This window comes from Typopeltis vanoorti, chromosome 10 (genome assembly GCF_054136105.1).
Source record: "Typopeltis vanoorti isolate ZY-2024b chromosome 10, IOZ_Tvanoo_1.0, whole genome shotgun sequence".
NCBI lineage: Eukaryota > Metazoa > Arthropoda > Arachnida > Uropygi > Thelyphonidae > Typopeltis > Typopeltis vanoorti.
In genome coordinates this window covers 100136045-100154327 of record NC_143558.1, presented here as the reverse complement: position 1 = coordinate 100154327, position 18283 = coordinate 100136045, and the positions used below count along the sequence as shown (strand labels likewise).

At 36.3% G+C, this 18283-nt stretch overlaps 1 long non-coding RNA gene across 1 annotated transcript in view; it reads right to left on the bottom strand.

Annotated features, from left to right (window-relative positions):
* Positions 1 to 15386, bottom strand: part of LOC150102629 (uncharacterized) — an 86225-nt gene extending 70839 nt beyond the window's left edge. Inside the window, exons 1-2 of the long non-coding RNA XR_016548946.1 lie at positions 15231 to 15386; positions 760 to 784 (exon numbers count right to left, since the gene is read on the bottom strand). This is a non-coding gene — a long non-coding RNA (uncharacterized LOC150102629). The remainder of the gene's footprint in view (positions 1 to 759; positions 785 to 15230) is intronic.
* Between the last annotated feature and the right edge of the window lie 2897 nt (positions 15387 to 18283).

Genomic DNA, 18283 nt, shown 5'->3' with positions numbered 1-18283 from the left:
TAAAATTTCATGGACATGTTACTAAAATTGTGAAGACAACACAGCAGATAATTGGAATGATGGGGATGGCACTGACTTGTAGAAGAAAGGATGTTATGGTTTTCTCTTGTATAAGACTTTGATCAAGCCACATATGGATTACTGTGTGCACATTTGGTCACCTGTATTTCAAAAAGATGAAGATGTATTTGGAAAAGGTTCAGAGATGACTGACTACGGTGGTTTCTGGTCTCTGGAATGTTGAGTATGAAGACAGATTGACAAAATTCAATTTGCAGAAATTGGTGAATAGAAGGAGGAGGAGAGGGGGATATGATCGAGACATATAAGCTGTTAAGAGGTTATTACCAGATTAATGTTGTGGAGGTTTTGCATAGAATGGGTGAAGACAGGAAGAGAACAAGAAGTCATCCCTGGAAACTGTATAAGGAGAATGTTAATGCCAATTACTGTTAATGCCAATTTTTGGTAAAATCATCTCTATCTGCAAGTAGAGAGCCTATCCATGGTACTCTTGGCTGACCAACCTCTGCAGATGGGTTCCCTATATAAAAAAAAAAACAGCATAATGCTTCAAATTTTGTTCAGTTACTATTGAACTGAAATGTCTCCATGTTTCTAGATAATTTGATTATGGAAAAAAAAGTGCATAAAAAAACTTGGTGAATACAGTAATTAAAAAGATGTAACATTTTATTATGTTAAATATTCTTCATTTTCTCTTGCACAACCTTTCTATATTTCATAATGTAATCTTACCTTGGGCTTGTACCCTCATGCACCACTAGAAAAAATAAATTACAATAAATACATTATATATTCATGAATAAATAAAATTATATATTTATATGCATATGTACTCCAATAATAATATACAAATATTATATTTAAAAAAAAAAAGGTGAAATAGCATGCATACTCTGAAAAAAAAAAAAAGGTGAAATAGCATGCATACTCTGGGGAAAAAAAAAAAAAAAAAAAATTGATGCCATTTCAATCAAGGAAACATGTGGTGAAGATGTCTGAAAGGATACAAAAATCAGAACTACCATCATGCACTCAGAATTAGAGGCAGTCCTATAAAAGATGAAATTATATTGAAGGTCATGGAAAATAGTTTATTCATAACCAAGTTATTCCCAATGTCACTTATTAGGAAGAGTGATCATGCAGTTTTCCTCATGGAGGTTCCAAGAAATGTGGAATTTTCAGTTAAGAAGGAATATATGTTGCTGAACTATAGGGCAGGTGATTATGGTTTAGGATGAAGCTTGAAGAACTGCCTTGCATAAGAATCAACAAGGGAAATGTTAGCAGTGCATGAGAGATGGTCAAGGGATGCCTGAAGGAAGCAATATCAAAATGCTGTGGAGGATACACACACACACAGAAAAAGATCAGCAAGCTTATAAGCAGTGAAAAGCACAGGCAAAAAGAGTACATGGTACATATGTCTTTTTCTGATTTTGCCTTCACAGTTATTTATTTGTTGTATTATGGTAAAATATAGCAAGAAGCATAATACACCAATGTAACAGATGTATGACAACTAAAAGTCAAATAAAGGAAAGTTTTAAAAAGCAATTTTCAATTTTTCAAGCCAGTTTATAGCTTCTGTCGTAACATTATGTATATCTTATATAGTGCCTCAAAAGCATATATCAGGCACGCCAGTAAAATATGGGCAATGGTTTGAGGATGACAACCGCAGTCACAAACAGGAGAGTCAGTCCATTTCCATGTATGTAGATGGTGTTTATGTTTACATCTACCATGACCAGTACTAATGTAGTTTAAGGTTGTCCAAAGATTATGTGGTAGTCCAAATCCAGGTAGTTTAGATGTAGGGTCTGGTACAGCTATAGTGTTGGAACTATTCATCTTTCCATCTATCAGTCAAATTGAAAGATTCACCCATTAATTCCTTTGCTGTTCTCCAACTAGGATTTCTTGATTTCAGTCTCCTTGTGGGATTTTGTATGTCTTCATGGATAGGTAGGTTAACATTGTTGGTTTAAATATGTCCATAATTTAGCAAGAGCTGCTTTTCTGTGCAAGTTAGAAGGTGATGTTACCGATGACAGGGAGCCAATAATTTGGTGTATATCTTATAGTTCCTGTTATTATTCTCATTGTTTGATTAAGTTGGATGTCCACCTTAGAAGTATGAACACTGTCGAGCCATACTGGGGGAGAAGTACTCTGCAGCTGAAAAAAACAAGGCCAAAGCTGATAGACGTAAGGCTTCAGCATCTGTACCCCAGTTGAACCAGCCAGCTTCTGAATTATGTTATTACGAATTTTTATTTTCTGAGCTACTTTCACTAGGTGTTCTTTGAAGGCGAGTGTTCAATCTAGGTTAACACCTAGATAATTAGGTATACTAAAGTTCAGTAATGTATCTCTGAAAAAGACAGTAGGTTTGAAATCAGCCTGATGGTTATTAAGATAGAAGGTAGATACTTTGGTTTTTGATAGGTTTGGGTTTAGATGCCACTGTTTGAAATGTGAGTCCCGAATTTTCAAATCATTTGTAATTATTTTTTCAGTTTCATTAAACTTAGAGCTTTGTGTGATTATTGCAAGGTTCATCTGCATAAGCAAATTTCCTTGAACTGGTTTGAGAGAGAGAGATCATAAATATATAAATTAAACAACAATGAAGATAGTACAGAGCCTTGAGGGAGTCCATTATTAGCTTGCATGATCAACTTTTAGAATTGCCTCAAATACCTGTATCCATCTGTTATTAAGCATACTTTTCAATAAGTTTATTATTTTACGACATCTCCAGGGAGTGTCCAAAGACTCATCGCAGGAGGGCACTCTACTCTGTCTCGCTAAATACATCACCTACTACTTAATTTTCATACTACGATACTACTACTGTCATCAATGGCATCTACCATCCATCATCACCATCAACAGATTTTTTTTTTTTTTTTGTCTGGAAATTGAATGTATTCTGAAGTCCGATTTTCTGTATGTGGGGTGAAAAACCCTGCTACCTCTGTATGAGATCAGCTAACTCACCTTCAATTGAAAAAGCCCATATAAGGATTCCCCTCATTATGACAAGAATTGAACCCAGGTCTTTTCCAATCGAAGGGTGCAATGTTCTACTGTTCTTCCAATTGCGCTACGGAGGCAACAGTTGCCAAATCTTCAACATGGAATTATCTTCAGAAATTTAAATAATGGGCCCTTTCTCCATACAGCAATAGATTTCAGATGTCTCTCAAAACTATTCTCAATTATTGATGTAAGAGCCAGTACTTGTTCACAACATCCTCTTCCTGGTCGGAAGCCTGCTTGCTTAGTAGGTATTAGGTTGTTTATGATGGGAGATATTCTGCTGTATATAATCATTTCCACAAGTTTAAGAGTAACATTCAAAAGAGCTATGGGTCAGCTAGCTCCTAATGATGGATCTTTGCTGTTTTAGAATGTTTATTATTTTCATTCTTTTAAAGAGAGAGACAGAAGATATCCTAAAACCAAGATGTTATTATATAGATTAGTTAACCATTTTATGACATTCTTGCCACAATTTTTAAGAAAGTCTGTAAAAATTCCATCTTGTCTAGCAGCTTTGCCATTTTAAAGCATTTTGGGTAGGATTTGGTTTTAAGGATGTCTTTAATTTCAACAGTTGTGAAGTTAAAGACATCCTTTTAAACCCCCTTAAAGTGTAAGGGGGTTTAAAAGTCACAATTTATGTTTGCCTTCTCTTCGACATCAATAGATTGCTGTCTCTTGAATGCTGTTTCACTAGGATCCAATTTTGCAACAAGGACTATGCTTGTCTACTTGAATGTGTAAAATTAATATTTTCAACTGTCTCAATCCATTTCTTTCTTCTTACATTATCCAAGGAGTGCAGGAGATCCTTAGCTACCACCTGGTCTTTTTTTTTTCCATGATAGAGGTTGTTGCTATCACTATTTCAACCTGGAATATATTCTATCCTGTAACCTCTAGGGATATTGCTCTTTGCAGCTCCTCTAATCACTCAGTGATTCATAGATCATAGCCTTCGTAGTAATCACAAGATACAACTCTTTCAGTAAAAGGAAGGTTCTTTTGAGCAAAAGTAAAAATGACTGTGAGGATGACTTTACTGAGTGTTAGTCACAGGGAGGTAACAGAAGCAAACAAAACAGTTCAGTTACTGAGTGATCACTCTGCAAGGGATTTATCACACTCAAGCAAAGATAACGGAATTGATGCTGGAATAGAGGTTGATGAACTTGAAATTCTCAGGATACTGCAGAATCTCAGTGCGAATGTGTATGAATGGAGCTTGTGAATGGATCCTGAGACTTAAGTTAAACAGGAAGTGAATTATAATTATGTAATGTGAATTATAATTATGTTAATGATATTGGGTTGAGTTTAACTAGTGACATCCAGCTGTTTGTAAATGATGCAAAACTGGGGAGAGCAATGCAGTCAGGCTGGTGTTAATGCCTTACAAGAGGACTTTAATAGATTGCATGAATGGGCAGGTAAATGTTGCCAAGTGTAAGGTTTAGAGATTTGGTAAGAAACAATGGAATGCAAAGTATACACTTGGTGAGGAAACTTTAACAGAAGTAGAGAAGATGAGAGATCTAGGAGTGATGGTGGGCAAGGAGACCTGAAATTCAGGAGCCACATTGCACAAGTTCTGAAGACATCACGTCGAATAATGGCAATGATGCGGAGAACCAGACATGCAGAAATAGAGAGGTTATGATTCCATTGTATAAGGCCTTCATCAGGCCTCATATGGATTATTGTGCATAGATTTGGTCACCAGGTTTTCGTGGTGACGAGGATATGTTGAAAAGGGTACAAAGAAGATTCACAAAGGTAGTTAGTGGTCTTTGGAATGTGGATAATGAGGACAGATTGAGAGAGCATCAGTTGCAGAGCCTCGTGAATAGGAGGAAGAGGGGGGGGATATGACTGAGACATATAAGCAGGGGTTGTTATCAGATAGACATGGAAGAGATTTTTCATAGAATGGGAGAGGGGAGTAGAAGAAGGGGCCATTGCTGGAAACTGTATAAGGAGGTTGTGAGCAAAGGAGTGAGAAGCAGGTTCTTTGCATGGAGGGTGGATGGATGAAATATTTCACTTGTTCTATAGGTTCTCCATTCATAATACAGTTGATATTTTCAATGCTTCTGCTTATTTTCATTGTCTTTCTCTTTTTAATGCTGACCTTCATACCATATCTATTACAACAGTTATTCACTTTAGCCAGAGAATCTTGCAGACTTGTAGCGGATTTATTTAGAAATATAACATCATCTGCATAAAGCAAAGAGCTGAGATTAACACCTCCAATTTTGATATCAGGTTTAATAACACTTTCCTTCATAATGTGATCCATATAGATAATGAATAACAGAGGAGATAATGTACATCCACGTCTAACACGAGATTTAACAATAAACCACCTTCCTGTACTTCCTTCAATTCTAACTGCTGACTTACAACTCAAATAAAGACTAAGTATTGCTTGATATAATGCCCCATTGACACCATATAACTGAATAGTTTCTCTCTTGGCACCTTGTCATATTCCTTTTCCAAATCGACAAAACTTAAATACAGATCTTTGTTATATTCCCATGATTTCTCCACTATCTGTCGTAAAGTGAAGATCTGGTCCTGACAGCCTCTATTTGGCCTGAATTCAGCTTGTTCTTCACCAAGTTATGTTAGTGATAAATTTAGTAATTTTCTTGTTAAGCCTGCTCTGTGCCATACATTTACATTGTATAATGAGCTTTGGTCTCCTTTGTCTTTAGGATATGTCTGTTTACAATTGTGTTAATTACAAGTTCTCAGTTCCCACAGTCCTAATAGTGTCACATGACTGGCAGGAGAGTGGCAGAACAGAAGCATTTTCTAGCATTTGTTCAGTTCTTTTTTGCTTCAATTGTAGCCTCAGTTCTTGCTGTGTTTTCATTCTGATGATGTGATGAGATACTCATCATGAAATATTAGTGGTTTACATTAAATTCTTTATTTCATTATATAATTTTACATGTACAGTTATTTAATTATAAGATAATGATCCAATTAATGCAGCCATACTCATTTTGAGGTATGGAGAGTTCTTTATAGCAAATGTTGATTTTAAAAATAGTCTCTCAGAATTATAGCAATTTCTATGTAGTGCACTGTCTTTTTTCATTTAATTCTGTGAGATGGAGCATCCAGATCATGCTAGTCTTGGTATACATACAGATAAATGTCAATGTAGTTTTATGTTCAAGGCAGAAGTTAACAGATTTACTGGTCTGTCCAAAGTAGGCTAAGTTGTAGGCACCCTTATACACTGCAAAGGGAGAAGGGGGAAAGATTATTGGTAAATTTCGACTTTGCAAACAGAATGACAGAGGAGAAAGATTCACTGAATGCTGCAAAAGACACAACCTAACTATAAGTATATACACTATCTGAACAACCAAAAAGAAGATATGCATGGATTGCACCAGGCAACATAGAACAATATCAATTACACTAGGTAATCATCCAAAAAAATATTTTAATTAGGTAAAAATATCCTGGAGCATATCTGCTCCAGGATAACCTTTATATTGTTTAACAGGATAACATATGCAGCATCATGACAGTCATTTATGATTTGAAGAAATCATGCATAAATAAACCATACAAAAAATGGAATATATCTAAAATAAAAATAAAAAATGATCCAAATGCCCACAAAGACTTTAGAGAAGAAATAGACAAATAAATAAATTCCCAGAAGCCACATGAAAAGTGAGAATCTCCAATGAGAGAAATAAATAAGGCTGCAGAAAAACATTTTGCAAAAGAATAAAAAAATACAGTATAAGCCACTGATCAATGAATAAATATTAGAGCTAATGACACAAGGAAGAAAGCACAAAAATGCCAAAAACCAAGGAGACTATAAAAAAATATAGAAACATGGTAAACAGAGCAGCCAAGAAAGTAAAAAGAAAAATAGACTGAACAAAGAAAAAAAGAAAGCAAAAGAAAAATGGACTGAACAAGTATGCAAGGCAATCGATATAGACATGATTAGAGGTAACACTAAAAGGGAATGCAACAATATACAAACACAATTCAAAGAAAAGATACACCTGAGTACGATCAAGAGTAAGGATGGAAAAGTACTAACTGAAGATGACATTGAAGTAGTTTATAGAAGAGAGAAATTAGACAAATCACTATTAGAGGAAAAAAAGAAAGTAAGAGGAAGATAAGAAAAGTCCACTTCTCTAAAAGTCAGAAATTTGTTAAGGCTCTTAAAGAACTGAAAGAGTCTAAAGCACTAGAAATAGACCAAATTCAGGGGAAATTTTAAGGCAAAGAAACAAAAATGATCAATCAAATGCACACAACTGGAGAAATCTCAACAGATTTTGAGAAAAGCATTATGTCAGCAATTTTAAAAATAGCCAGAGCACAAGCATGCAAAGAACACCAAATGTTATGCCTACTACCCCACAGTCTTAAAATCCTAACTGGAATTATCTATTGCCATACTGAAAGAAAAACAGAACAATTCACTCGATAACTAATTTGGCTCCAGAAGAAATAAAGGGACAAAAGAAACTATACTAACTCTCTGAATGATCATACAAAAAACACTTTGAATAAACACACCCATACTCATAGCATTCATTATTAGTTCATAATAATGTTATGAACTATATAAATATAATATAGTTATGAATAAATTAGTTCATAATATAGTTCATAAATTAGTCTTCTAATTCATAAATTAGAAGACTAATTTATGAACTATATGAAAAATCAAACTGCAGTCATAGGAAAATAAGAGAAAGAAGCTAAAATAAGAAAGAGCGTTAGACAAGGGTGTGGACTCTTGCCATTACTTTTTAATATTTACATCGAAAAGGCTCTGAAGGTATTCAAAGAAAACATCAATAGAGGAATAAAGATCAATGGCAGGCTTTATAATACAATAAGATTTGCAGATGACATAGTACAGCAGAAAATGAAATAACTACATGGAATCACTGGAGATGAATAAACTAAACAAAAGATGCAAAATGAAAATCAATGAGAAAAAAAAAACAAAAGTAACGAAAAGTACCAGGGATGGCAAGCAAATCATAAATGGCACATAGTGGGAAAAGGTTAATTCAAGTAAAAGAATTTACCTGCCTACAAAACCTAATAACATCATATAGTAGAAGTGGAAAAGATGTGAGAACAAGAATAGCACAAGCAAAAAAGACATAAAAGAGCAAGAGAGTAAGGAATGAGAGAATGAAGTGGCATTTATGAATAAAGTGGGAAGCATGAGTGTAGAGAATGAGAGAATAAGTGTGCAAGACAAACAGAGAAATGGGGAAACTCAGGGTAGACAGGGAAACACAGCATGAGAAAGGTTGATGCTCCAAGAGGATGTGAATGTGTGAGTAGCATTCACATCCTCTCATCAAAAAGAGAAAGAGATGACCTGGAATATAGAGAAAATAGCTGAAGTTTAAGAGAGCTTCTGGGATGAATAAGGAGAAAAAGAAATGGTTTAAGGAAAGTATGGAAAAGTTACATCTAATAAGTGGTATCAGTGAAACTTGTTATTGATCCAGGAATGAGCTGTTATGTTTATACGAATGCTAGAAGTATCAAAAAATAGGGAAATGAAATGGTTGCACTGATTGAGAATGTTCACCCAAAAAATTGTTGGAATAAGTGAGACATGGTTGGATGAAGATGATATTCTGAAAGGAATACCATTGGAAGGGTGTGATGTAGTTGGTGAGGATAGAAAAGGTAAAAAGGGAGGTGGAGTGCAATTGATGATTGAAAAAGAGTTATGTCTGAACAAGGCAAAGATGCAAAGGGAAATAGTGGTAATGGTTTTGAGGCAGTATGGTGTGATATAGAGGTGAACAGAATAAAATACTTTGTTAAATGTTGCTATAGACCTGGTACTATGGAGGGTAGTGAAAACGAAATATATAAGCAAATTAGCCAAGCAAACGAGAAAAGGGTGATTATTATAGGTGATTTTAATCACAGCAATATAGATTGGGATGACAAGATAGCAACTAAAAGTAAAGATAATGAGTTTGAGTTTTTGAGGGACAACTACCTCAGGCATCATGTAACAGAGGGCACACGAGGATTGAGGGTCTCGAATTTGATCATCTCATCAAAGGATGTTATAAATGAAGTGTTAAATCACCCTCCAGTTGGTGAGAGTGATCATGAAGTGATTACCTGGGTGGTTGCCAGCAGTGTGAGGACCTCTGTGAGAAAAGGGTATATGTGGAACTACAAGACTGCTGATTATGAGAAACTCAGGAAACAGCTTGGAGCAGTAGCATGGAATGAGGAGTTGGGTGGAAAGGAGATCAATGCTGCTTGAGTGATATTCAAAAACAGGCAAGGAGGGTAACTTGGTTAGCAAAAGTTCAGTATAAGCAACAGTTAGTTAATAAACCCAAAAAAAAAAAAAAAAATTCCAGGGAGTTCTTTCGATATGTCAGCAAAAATAAGAACAATTATGATAAGATGGCACTGAGAAAATGGTACAAGGATGTTTAATCAGCAGTTCATGAAGATCTTTCATCCTTGTGAATGTGACATCACGGAGAGTTTCAGAGAAGTGGATGAGGAGGAGAGACTGACTATGAGTGGGAAAGAGGTATATGGAAAATTAAGCAAACCTGATATTAATAAGGCTGTGAGACTTGATACATCACCACATATTTTGAAGGAATGTACCAAGGAGTTGACATCTACCTTGACATATTTGTTTAATATGAGTCTTACAGGGGATCAAGTTCCAAAGGAGTAGAAGGAAGGCAAAAAAGGAGGTGACAGAATTCAAACACCAAATTATAGGCTAATCTGTGTGTGCCAGGTGTTGTGGTTTGTTGGAAAGACTGGTGAGAATCAGAATCCAGAATTGGGCTGACAACAATGGTATCATCTTTGATCGACAGCACAGATTTGCTAAAGGGAGGTCATGTTTTAGTAATCTACTTACTTATTACAATGAGGTGACAGCAGCACTGGATGTGGAAGAAGGATACACAGCAGTATACTTGGAATTTGCAAAGATGTTTTTGATAGATTACCACACGATAAGTTGATAGTCAAACTAGAGCAGATGGTGTTGACTGTTAGACTAGTGCACCGGATTGGATATTAACTGTCTAATGGGTATCAACAAGTTACGTATGGAAGAGCAAAGTCACTAGTAGTGTGCCTCCGGGGTCTGTTTTAGGGCCACTGCTGTTTAATCTGGATGTTAACGATATCTGAATGGGGATATACAGCTGTTTGCAGATGATGCAAAGTTGGGACGAACTATGAGGAGTAGAGCAGATGCTGTGGCACCTTACAAAAATACTTTGAGTAGTGATGCCAGTTCAATGTTGTGAAATGTAAGATTTTAAAATTTGGAAAACAAAGATAGGATGTAGAATTTACTCTTGATGGGGATATGTTGGTGGAGGTAGAGAAAATAAAAGATCTTGAGGTGATGGTGGATAAGGATCTGAAATTTAGATATATTGTCAAAATTGTGAGGATAGCACAATGAATTCTGAGAATGATGAGGAGGACACTGACTTATAGAAATAAGAAGATTCTAGTTCCATTGTATAAGGCTCTGATTATGCCACATAGGACTACTTAGCACAGATTTAGTCAGCTAGTTTTCAAAAGGATGAAGAGATGTTGGAGAGGGTCCAGAGGTGATTGACCAAAATAGTTTCTGATCTCTGAATGTTGAATATAAAGAAAGGTTGAGATGATGTAATTTGCAGAGTCTAGTAGATAGGAGGAAGAGGAGTAATATGATAAAGATGTACAAGTTAGTAAGGGATTGTTATAGGATTAATGTTGAAGAGGTTTATCAAAAAATGGTGGAAGACTGGGGGAGAACAAGAGGTCATCCTAGAAGCTATATAAGGAGGGCGTGAGCAAGGTAGTAAGAAGCAGGTTTTTCTGCATCTGCATGGATAGTTGTGAATGATTAGAATGCATTGCCTGATAGTTTAAAGTATATAATATGTCGCTTTTATCTTCTGCCTTTCTGTAACACTACATTCTTTTTGCAACATTCAAATTATCTGCAAACACACATGTGTTTGCAGATAATTTGAATGCCTTTAAGGTGCAGTATGAGTTATGGGTATGATAAAAGGGACCTCCTAAATGAGCATGGGAAGTCCTTTTTATCCTTATCATAAGACTCCTAGATGGAGTCTTAGGATGATAATAATAATAATAATTAACAAAAAAAAAAATACTATTAACATCAAAGAGTGTGTCACTGAGAACAAAAAACACTTTATTAAATGCTTTGTCTGGAGTGTTGCAGAAAGGCGAAGAAAAAAGCGACATATTACATACATTACAAAAAAAAGAAGGAAATAACATGATACAGTGCCTATTAAGACACTCTGACTAGACTACAAATTTCAGTGAGGGAATGATGGGGGAAGAACTAGTAGAAAGAATAAGAGACCAAGAACCCAGTATGTTAGTGACATCAAAAAATGGATGAAGTTACCAAACAGTCAAACTAAAAGCACAAACAGGAGACCACTATCACCAGTCCATGCTACCCACCAACCAATAGGTTGATGTAACAGGATGAACAATGCTGGTTAAATGTGTAAAATGAAAGCAAGCATAGAGATCATATTTATGTAGAACTTTAGCTACTTTTCAGATGTTTACCCCAGATAAAGGGGGGGGGGTATGGCAAGAATTTGTTGTAATCCTGCATACCAGGCATGGCAAGGATAACTGAGTTCTATGGCAAGAATTGTATTATTAGCCCTGGCTCTGTAAGTGTTTTGAGGATGCCATACAGCTGGGTTGGATGATGGTTTGATTCCTTAGGGAAATACCTTCCACTGTGTGTTTTTTTGTGTATGTGTGTAACTTTTCTATAAGTAGAAAAGAATAAAGAAAATAAGAAGTGAGAATAATGGATCTCATTGGTTATTTTCTATGTTATTATATGTCTAGAAAATGTACACTATCTGATCAAAAATATCCAGACTCCCCTTCACAGTAGTGAATATGGCAATATAAACCAAAATTGTGATTGATACAGGTATAAAAGAAAGCACAGTCACGTAATCTTTCTTCATAGACAAACATTAAGAATAAATGACTATACTAAGAATGCAGTGACTTTCAACATAGTACTATCACAAGATACCACCTGTAATAGTACCTTTTGAAACAATTCAGTTTGGGAAATTTCTGTCCTCCTGCAGCTGCCCCAATCAACTATAAATGATGTTACAGTTGATTAGGGAAATGCCTATATCCTTATATTCAACATTCCATAAATATCATAGTAACTTAAACCTTCTCTGGATCTTCTCCAATACATCTTCATTCCCTTGAAAACCAGGTAACCAAATCTGCACACAGTAGCTCAAATGTGGTGTTATCAAAGCTTTATACAAAGGAATCATAACCTCTTTGCTTCTGCATGTCAATATCGTCCTGATTATTGACATAATCCATTGAGATATTATTACAATTTTAGCAATGTAACCTAAATTTCAAGTATCTATCCACTATTACTCCTCCTTCAAAATTTTTCCATTAAATGTATACTCTGCATCCAACTTTGCCCACCAAATTTCAAGACCTACCCACTCACATAGTCTATCCAGATCCTCCTGCAAGACCACAACATCTGTTCTACTTCTCATAACTCTTCCCAACGTACCATCATCAGCCACACAGCTGCACATCTCTAGTTAAGTTGGTCCCAATATCATTAATCATTAACATCCCTACAGGCCAATGCGGATAAATAGTGAGACCAAAATGTACTTCTTATCCTCGTTATTTAATAGGTGTTACAGAATTGTATCCAGATTTAGCTGGACATCTATAAACGTCCTGGCCGGCTGGGGGGTTAACATACAAGTTAAACAAAGAATGATCCCAAAACAGATCCTGTGGCACTCCACTAGTGAACTTCCTCTATACACAACCTGATGATACCTGTTTGACAGCCAGTCAGATATCCGATTCACTAGTTTGTTATCTAATCCCATCTGTTGCAATTTAGCTACTAGCTGATCATGTGGCAGTCTATTAAAGGCCTTTGAAAAATCAAAGAACAAGAACACCATATATGCATAAACTTTATCGAGTGAATTTGCCACCCTATTGTGATATGTGAGCAGATTACTGAAACATAACCTGGCCTAACTAACCCATTCTGACGTCGTAAAGAATACTGCTGTTATCAACCTGCTTCCGAATCTCAGTCCTCACTAACTATTAACTTTTCTAACATCTTAACAATCCTAGATACACACAGATTGGCCTATAATTTATAGCCTCAGTCTTACCTCCTCTGCAAAGTGAAACAATTTTTTTCCACCTTCCATTCCTTTGAGATTTGTCCTGTTGCAAAACTCATGTTAAACATGTACGCTATAGGTGCCATTAATTCCATAGAGCATTCCCTCAAGACACATCTAAATTCAATTCTGTTACTGACATTTACTTCATTCCTATTATATTTCCTGCTCATTCAAACAAATGCTTCTGCAAGCAACACCAGCACCACAAATGTTCACAGGAGCTGAAGAACATGGGTTTCCATAGCTGCACAGCAACACACAAGCTTAATGTTGGCAATGGAAATGCCAAGTTTCAAAGTGAGTGGTGAGCTTACTGCCATTGGCTTCTGGATCAGAGGAAATGTGTTTCCTGGAGTGATGAATGAAACTTTGCCATTTGGTTCAATGGACAGGTTATATGGTAAATGCCAGGAGAAGGCTACCTGCCTGAATGTGTTGTGGCAACTATGAAGTTTGATCAAAGAGGCATTGCAGTCTGGGACCATTTTTCATGATTTGGGCTGGGCACCCTAGTTCCAGTGATAGGTAATCTTAACACCCCAACCAGCCACAACGTCTATAGATGTCCAGCAAAATCTGGATATGATTCTGTAACACATATTGAATAACATGGATAAGAAGTGCAATTTGGTATCACTATTTCATTCACCATGGCTGGTAGAGAGGCTAATGCTGTGTCCTACGATGACATTATAGCCAATCATATGCTTCCATCTTTATGGCAATAGTTCAGTGAAGGCCCTTTGCTGTATCAAAATGACAATGCCCGCATTCGAAAAGTGAGGTCTATCAAGAATGGCTTGATAAGATGAGTGTTGAAGTACCTGACTGATCTGCACAGAGCCCTGATTGCAACAAGGCCAAATTGCCCAACAATCACTAAGCTCTTCTGGAAGAATGAAAGGAAATCAGATGAAAAGAATGATAAAATATACCATTTTTAATTATCACTATTTGTCAAGTGATTTCAATTAGATCATTTTAATTAATTGCAGATTTATATCATACAGCACTGAATGTCACTATTACAACAATGCTATTATGAAAAACACTTTTTTGGACTGCCTACACTGATTTCCATACTGATTAATAGTAAGTTTCATCGTACGAAATCGAGAGAGAGTGAGTGGCAACATTGATAGGGCGGCATTTTATGTAGCTAATATCTATTTTGGATTATACAATGTAGTATTAGGGGTGGCCGATAAAAATTTGCACCCAGGCAGCAAATACCCTTGGCGTGACCCTGGAGAGAGAGAGAGCGCGCGTTGGTTAGTGCTTTGAATCCATTAATAAAAAAAAAGGTAATAAAAAAAGATCCGATTTTATATGCTATGCATTTAAATCATTCACTCATCGTTTCACAATTTACAAAGTGTTGGCAGATTCTACAGCAACAGTAGATGAAACCTTGTTCGTAGCCAGTTGCAACTTCCAAATCGGAGACTGGAGGCTACTAATTTCTTAGCCACCAGCTATGATTTGTTTTGCTTTTTCACTATTGCCTACATTTGTCCTTCAGTGTAAAGACACGCCAGCTCTTTAAACAATAAAATTAGCAGCTGTTCATTTGTCAACGGCAAGCTTTTGCAGGATTATATGTCATCAATGCTTGATAATACAATGAGTCACTGTATTATCTAGTACAGAAGGGATGGCATTGCTGATATCACGGTATTACGTCACCGACTCCTTAAATTAGTTTGATCTACTTTGTTCATCCCGAAGAGCAATCGTCTAACCTCAGATTCAACTAATTCGCAAGTTCGGAATAGCCCGCGAATGTAGAGATATGTCTATTCAGAGAATATTTCTAAAAAGTAAATAAAATAAAATAAATATTTTGCTCACCAGTAGGTTATTTTAATCTTAAGAACCATTTCAAAGGTGATCCACTTCCCTAACAGGATTTGACAACACAATATTAGATCTCACTATACAGCAACAAGACCAACCACGTTATTACATTGAATGGATTATATTACGCATATTCTAATTCAGGACTATTAGGATTGCTGCGCGTGTGAGGTCGCTACTGCATAATGCAGTGAGCACTTCATAGGGTAACACAATTTTAACAAGAAGTTTATGTATTATTTTTATTAATTTTAGAGCAAAAGCTACATGGTGCTCTTTTCCTAAGAAATCAAATCAAATCAGATTATCAGTTTCAATTGACATGAGCTGGTTGACATTGACTGCAAATTGAACTTCGCGTTTCCATTAAGCTGGGAAAAAATAAATAAAATAAAAATAAATGAATGCACAAATACGAGGTTGCTTATGTGGCCTGAGTTGTTGTTGTTATTATTATTATTATTATTATTATTCGTGACACCTCCAAGGAATACGAAGACTCACCGCGGGAGGACACCTACTGCACAACTCTTCCTCTCCACCACTATACCGAACCACTACTACCAATCTTCCACATTAACGCCATCTATCACCCACCAACACAACAACTAGTATTTTTTGTCCGTAAATTGCGTGTGAGCAATTAACAGACAAAAAATGTTCTGAAGGGCCGATTTGTCTATATGCGGGATGAAAAACCCAAGTTTCCAGGAGAAAAAACCCTGCTACCTCCATATGAGATCGGCTAACTCACCATCGATTGAAAAGTCCATATAAAGATTTCTCCCGTCATGACGGGAATCGAACTTAGGTCTTTTCCAATCGAAGGGCGCAACATACCGTCGTTCTTCCAATTGCGCTATTTTTTTTTTTTTTTTTTTTTTTTTTTTTTTAAAACTTTATTATAAACTTTTGCAATTATTTACATCATAATGAATTCTATATACAATATATACATTTGTTATACCATTACTTCAATAGAAGTTTCATTTTATATTATATCATCATGTTATAATGTAGTTGTTACATTACTGTTCTCTTAAAATGCCTTAACTTCATTTACTTATAAACAGGGAATCTCATCTTTTAGTTACAGACACATTATTTTCTCTATTACATCAATTGAGGTATAATTCAGCTTTTTTTTTTTTTTTTTAAATATACAGTTAATTCTATTTACATACCATATATAATTATATATCACACTTATTATATATTTACCAATCTATATATTCTACAAGATAAATCATATATACATCTGTACAGCGAAATAACATTTGCATGCAATGAAGTAGGAGAGCACTTTTTTTTTCCCTGCGGTAGGAGATCTGTTCCAAGTGTCTGTTCCAAGTGACTCAGGTGCTGTTTCCTCTGGTGGAAGTGGAGAGTTAGTATCCTTCCGAATTTACTTCCAATTTGCCCCATTTCCACTAGGAGTGATGAAGGTGTCGTTCTGTTGTTGGTTGGAGGGTTCATCTGATGTAAGGTTGGAGGTTAAGTGTGTCCATTCTTCTGTAGTCATTCTTCTGGACTGGATCGAATTGGTGATCTCCTCCTGGATGTAGTGATGTAATTTCGATATTGTTCCGGGACTGTCTTCCCTTCCATACGCTTGGTCGCATCTGTGAGCCCAAATTGCGTACATCGTTAGGATTAGAACAATTGTTTGCACCCTGTTTATATGTTTTCCTTTTAGCCAGAATAACATTTCTTCATTGATTACTTTGATTTCTGGAAGCCATCTTTTAACGGCTTTCCAAGTTACTTCTGCTTCCTTGCAATATAACATTAGGTGGTATAGTGTCTCCGGTTCCTGGCAAAACTGACATGTTGCATGCCCTTCAAGGGGTATACCTTTAGCCACTATCCACATCTTGGTTGGTAGGCAGGCATGGTGTACTTTAAAGAAGAAGGTTTTATACTTTGGATGTATTGGGAGCTTGAAGATATTGTTTAATACCGGACTGAGTGTGATTTGTCCTCTTCTTAATTCTCTATGTTGTGGTATGGGAATGGTTGTTCTGCTTAGTTTGTAGTATGTTGCTTTTGTTTTTTGACTTATTAAGGTTTCAGTGTTGATGCGATCTGTTACAAATACGTATCCCTCCGCCATCTCTGTAAACATTCTGGGAACTCTTCCGTGAATCTCTGGCATTGTGCTGATTATTCTGTGTGGAAGGCATTTCTGTAGAAATGCTATTGCATATCCGTGGTATGACTTGGTGTTTGCTGTTTCTGCCGTCTTCGCTCTGTTGATAACTGTTTTTAAGTGGATATTAATTAGACCTAGACCTCCTGCTTCTAATTCGTGAAAGAGCGTTGTTCTCCTCATCGGTTCGTACCGAGAGCCCCAGATGTAGGTGGCGCACAGCCTGTGGATCTTGTCTGCCCATTGCCCATGGTACGGGATGTTGTTCACTTTGTACCAGATGCGAGAGGATAAATATATATTACATATTCGCGCTTTTCCTCTTACAGATAGTTGTCTTGGGCGCATAGTATTTATTTTCCACGCAACAGCTGCGTGGAGTTCTTTCCACTGTTTTTCATACGTTTCTGGGCCGCCTATTTTAACTCCCAGAACCGGTAAGTATTCCTGAGTTCTTATGCCTTGAGGAATCTCAGGGTTCTTTTCCCATTTTCCTATTAGCATGCAATGAGATTTATTCAGGTTTACTTTCAGGGCAGAAGCTCTTGCAAAGGCGTCTAGTAATTTCATTGACTCTTCAATGGATGTTTCCGTCTCTAGGGTTAATGTGATGTCGTCAGCATATGCCAATATTTTTGCTTGGCTCTCCCCGTGAATGTTTGTTCCCTTGATTTCTTTGTTGGAGTTGATCGCTCTGATGACTGGTTCTAGTGCAAGGACAAAGAGGGCCATAGATAGGGGGTCTCCCTGTCTCACTGAGCATTTCATTTTAAAAGATGCGGATAGCTTCCTGTTCACGATTACTTGACTTTCTGCATTCTCGTAGAAAGTTTGCAGCCAGTTCCTAAATTTTGGGCCAAATCCCATTTCCTCTACAACTTTGAATATATATACGTGG